We start from the raw sequence: 5,534 nt of genomic DNA, 5'->3' as shown, positions 1-5,534 counted from the left end.
ACCAAATTAGGTCAAATTGGGATTAAAAAATTCCAAATATATATATATTTGGTAGAAAATATTTTTATTGATAGATTTATGATCATGACAATGAGACGAGCACATAGAAACTTGTTTCATCAAATTCCGATGTCTCTAGATCCGTATTTAAGGCGTCCATTTTTGTTTTATTTTTTTAAATAATTAATTTTTTGGGACAAATCTCAGGATTCGTCCCAAAATTTGGGACGAATCCAGAGATTCGTCCCAAAATTTGGGACGAATCCAGAGATTCGTCCCAAACTTTGGGACAAATTCTTGGATTCGTCCCAAAATTTGGGACGAATCCAGGATTCGTCCCAAAACTGAATTTATTTTTAAATAAATAATATCAAACACCTAAGGCTTAAATATGGACCTAGAGACATCGGAATTTGATGAAACAAGTTTCTATACATCCGTATCATTGAGCTGATCATAAATACATCATCATCCATAATTTTTAATTAATATTTTCAGTTATTTAAATTTTTAACACCAAATTAAGTCAAATTGGGAATAAAAAAATTCCAAAAATATATATATTTGATAAAAATATTTTTTTTTTGATAGATTTACGATCAGGACAATGATACGAGCACATAGAAACTTGTTTCATCAAATTCCGATGTCTCTAGGTCCGTATTTAAGGCGTCCAATTTTGTTTTATTTTTTTAAATAATTAATTTTTTGGGACAAATTCCTGGATTCGTCCCAAAATTTGGGACGAATCCAGGATTCGTCCCAAAACTGAATTTATTTTTAAATAAATAATATCAAACACCTAAGGCTTAAATATGAACCTAGAGATATCAGAATTTGATGAAACAAGTTTCTATGCGTCCGTATCATTGAGCTGATCGTAAATACATCATCATCCATAATTTTTAATTATTATTTTCAGTGATTCAAATTTTTAACAACAAATTAGGTTATATTTGGATTAAAAAATGCTAAAAATAAATATATTTGGTCAAAAATATTTTTATGGTTGTATTTACAATCAGGACAATGATACAAATGCATAGAAACTTATTTCATCAAATTCTGATGTCTCTAGGTCTGTATTTAAGGCGTCCCATTTTGTTATATATTTTTTTAAAATAATTAAATTTTTGGGACGAATCCAGGATCCGTCCCAAAATTGAAAATAATTTTTAAAAAGGTAAAATCATACACCGAAGGCTTATATCTTGACCTAGAGACATCGAAATTTCATGAAATAAGTTTCTATACGTTTGTATCGTTGACCTGATCATAAATATGTCTTCATCCATAATTTTTAATTAATATTTTCAGTGATTCAAATTTTTAACAATAAATTAGGTCAAATTGGGATTAAAAAATTCCAAAAATAAATATATTTGGTTAAAAATATTTTCATGGATATATTTACGATCAGGACAATGATACAAACGTATAGAAACTTGTTTCATCAAATTCCGATATCTCTAGGTCCGTATTTATTCTTTCTAATTTTTTTCCTCTTTTATTTAAAAATAAATAAATTCTGGGACGAATTCCTGAATTCGTCCCAGATTTTGGGACGAATCCAGGGATTCGTCCCAAAATTAGGAACAAAAACATATTTGATGCTAAAAACCCTATATCTACATCTCATCCCGATTCCTATGTTCTTCCCCATTTCTTTCTCCCCCGTTCCCCCTTCCAACATGCGATTTCCAGGGTTTCGGCCACATCTCCGACCGACGACGGCGTGATCTGCGACAACCGCTTGCTCTCCAGCGGTGGAAGGTTTTCGATTGGTAAGCCCACTGCTCTCGGATCTCCCTCTCTCGGCGACGGCGCGGGCCTTGCCGTGGCTGGCCGAATCTTGTCCGCGTCGCGGGGCTGCCTGCCGTCGTGGGCTGTCCGGCGCCAGGCGCGTGCTGGCCACCGCCAGGCGCGTGCTGGAAGCAGAGAACGATCCGTTCTGTTGTTGGCGATCAGTCGAGTTTCCAGAAACAAAATCGAAGTCTCCATTCTGTTGTTGGCGATCAGTCGCTGGATCGTGGTCGAATCCGGTGTCAATTGATGGTGAGGAAGCCCAGCAGCAGTTGCTGCGCCATCTGCGAGGGTTCAAATCTGGCATCAATTTGTGCTCCCTGCCACAAGCTAGTGATTTCTTTTGATCATCTTTGATATGGAGCTGGATATGGGCAATTGTCGGTATGTAGTGATATAATTTCAGAAATTTCAGGTTAAACGAGTACAGCCCTCTGTTGAAATCTCTGAATACCGTCTGTAAATCTCATTATTCGAAGCTGGACGATTTGCTCGCCAAGAAGGTTAGCCTTCAAGCCTGTTGTCTGTGGCGTTTTGACTTTGTATTGTACTACACTAGTGACTTTCAATTTCAAATTTTCCCGAATGGTACCACTGTATTTTCATCTCGTTTGAAAAAAAAAACTTTATTTCGCTCAATTGTTTTTACTAATGGATTTTTCTTCGACAGCTTTTATGCTCTTTCTTTTAGGTGAAATGTAAGTTTATTTTCGTTAAATGTTTTGCTGTTTGTGTTTTAGAGGAAAGCAGATCAGCAGATTAACTGGAGAGTGATGCAAAATGTGGAACTCAAGGCATTGAAGGAACGGCTAACCTACTTGAAGAAGAAACTTGCTGAAGGTTTGTTTCTTTGTAGGTAATGCAAGTTAAAGCATCCCTTCTTGCAGCAAGGATGCTTCATTATGTTGCGGTTCGATTTTCTTGAAACTGATATTGCTCTTGCAGATAAGGCTAAGGTTTCCAAAGAATCAAATGATCTGAAGTTGAAATATGGGTCATTGGAATTAGCATTTTCTATAGTGAGATAATTTTACTTTTATACTCTTCCTACACTTATTCGTCCTTTCTTCAATTGTATGCTTCTAATATGTCTGAACTTTTGTTAATTATTCATGTTTTAGATGAAAAACAAGCAAACAGAAGTATTAGATAAACTCAGTAGCGATCTTATGTCCAAAATCTCAAAATTATTTATACACATCTGAATTGTAAGATAATATAGCTATGTAAAAGAAATCAAAAAATATACCAATTAAGATTTTCAAAATTAATTGTACACATCTGAATTTAGAACTATCAAACCATAAATCAACTTTTTTTCATGATATGCATCTTTTCCGTATTAAAAGGCAATCTAATTTAAACAAAGCCAAGTCCCTTCATCAGCCTATCTTAATTATTAGTACCACATATACAAGATGTCCACATAAAAGCATAAAAGAGGAGAGGATTACAAGGAGGATGTGAAAAGAATCAATTAGGCGAAATTAATAAAAATGATCAACAAGCATCCAACAACTTTTGATGCCATCATTTTGCTTAATTTTTATAGTTTGATAAATGAGCTCCGAAAATATATCCTTTTTGGTCGTCCTAACGTTTTGTGACACTTTACAATTAATCATATTTGCTTAGCAATAAGTAAACTTTGTACCAAAAGCAAGTGATTGAACTTACTAGAGAAAAGAACTAGTGTAAAGAACAGTAGTTGTGTCTTAGACTCCTAGTCCAGGATCCATAGTAAGTTTCAACTAAAATACATAGAAATTAGCAACCGTTTCACTTAGATGAGGATCAGGTGCATGAAAGCTAAAGGAAGAAAGATTTGCATATTCACCATGAAAACCATCATTAGTTTACAGAAATTATTTGCATATTCACAGAAATTATTTTAAACATTCTTTAGTTTACATTAAACACCAAAATACAACCAAACCAAGGACAAAACTATAAATTCAGCAAATTAAAATAAAAAATAAAGTGAACAAAGTGAGGAAATTTGAACCCTAATACCATACTACACAAGATCTCTTTCTCTCTCTATATATATGATGTGCCAATTATATTAGGTTGTATCATAGTTACGATACTTGTACTTAGCTTCACGATAATTCTTATACTTTTATTTACCGTTGCTATCACATGGATGGTTATATCGTTGGTAAATAGGGCATTTATTTGAATGTTTAAGGAATTTCACAGTTATGTCTTTTTTCCAATCGTTCTTGTTACATGGTCATATCGTATCATATTTACAATCTTTCTTGTTACACATGATCTGGTTTATTTGTTTGTTGTTATGTAGGCAAAGGAGATTTGATGGGGAGCAAAGCTTTTGTGGCAGACGAAGATGAATTGATGTATTATTAGTTTATTTACCTTCTTGATGGATGATGAACTTATATAAGATTGGGTTGTTGAACTTTGTATAATATTTTCTAGAAGCTTGAACAAGATTGTTGAGATCTTTATATTTGTTGAATTATGAGTTGAGTTCAATTATTAATATTGTATGTGAAATTAGGATGTGTTGAATGTATATTATATGTTATTTGAATTTGGTGTTTATGTATCTATGGATTGAATTGTAGAAATAAATTGAATCTGGAAAAAATATTTAATATAGGGACGAATTTGGCGACGAAAATGATTTGTCCCCGTTCTATCATAATTAGGGACAAATTTATTTTCGTCCCAGATTTCGTCCCAGAATCTGGGACGAATTCTGGATTCGTCCCAGATTCTGGGATGAATTTGTGGATTCGTCCCAGATTCTGGGACGAATTCTGGGACGAATCCACAAAATTCGTCCCAAAATTCGTCCCAGAATTTGGGACGAATTCTGGGACAAAATTGAATTATTAATATTTTCATGAAATTTGGCAATTTTTGTTGCCAAATTTGTTGCCAATTTTGCAACAAATTTATATTCGTTGCAAATTTAGGGACAAAAATGGCAACAAAACATATTTTGTCACCGAATTTGTCCCCAAATTCGTTGCAATATTAGGGACAAACTTCGCAACAAAAAAAAATTTGTCTCCGAATTCGTCCCCAAATTTGTTGCAAAAATAGAGACAAATTTGGCAACAAAACTTATGTAAACTCGTCCCCAAATTCGTTGCTAAGTTTGCAACAAAAAAATTATTCGTTGCAAATTTGTATGCTTTTTTGCAATGAATTTGGGGACGAAACTTTTATTCGTCGCGAATTTCGTCCCCAAATTCGTTGCCAAATTTGCAACAAACCATTATGTGAATTCGTCCCCAAATTTGTTGCTAAATTTGCAACAAAAAAATTATTCGTTGCAAATTTGTATATTTTTTTGCAACGAATTTGGGGACGAAAATATTATTCGTCGCCAATTTCGTCCCCAAATTCGTTGCCAAATTTGCAACAAACCATAATTCGTTCCAAAAGTTGGCATCAACCATTTTGGGACGAAAAAATTTTCGTCCCTGATTTCGACCCAAAAAATTTTGCAACGAATTATTTTTTAAAATTCGTCCCAAAATTTGTCCCTAAAAGTCTTATTTTTTGTAGTGATTTATCTTTGAACTTAAGCTTTAGATTTGAATTTATATTTATGTTGTATTTTCATGGTAAATATTTGGTGTTTAAAAGTTTAAAATTATGAGTAATTTATGATTATATGAATTAAAATGTTCTATACATAGATTTATGTTATAATTTGGATTAAAACATTTAATAATCAATTAAAAAGAATATAT

General features: G+C 33.1%; 1 long non-coding RNA gene across 2 annotated transcripts; it reads left to right on the top strand.

The window, feature by feature from the left end:
- Positions 1 to 1,613: 1,613 nt before the first annotated feature.
- On the top strand, positions 1,614 to 4,323 carry LOC122020403. Of its 2 annotated transcripts, XR_006122217.1 has the most exons (4): positions 1,614 to 2,306; positions 2,544 to 2,643; positions 2,749 to 2,822; positions 4,109 to 4,323. It is a non-coding gene; the product is annotated as an uncharacterized LOC122020403 (long non-coding RNA). The 2 variants fall into 2 exon arrangements; XR_006122216.1 differs by lacking the exon at positions 4,109 to 4,323 and having other exon boundaries at positions 1,617 to 2,306; positions 2,749 to 2,823.
- Positions 4,324 to 5,534: the final 1,211 nt, after the last annotated feature.

The sequence above is a fragment of the Zingiber officinale genome, chromosome 9A, assembly GCF_018446385.1.
Source record: "Zingiber officinale cultivar Zhangliang chromosome 9A, Zo_v1.1, whole genome shotgun sequence".
Classification (NCBI taxonomy): Eukaryota; Viridiplantae; Streptophyta; class Magnoliopsida; order Zingiberales; family Zingiberaceae; genus Zingiber; species Zingiber officinale.
This window is presented reverse-complemented; position numbering and strand designations above follow the sequence as displayed.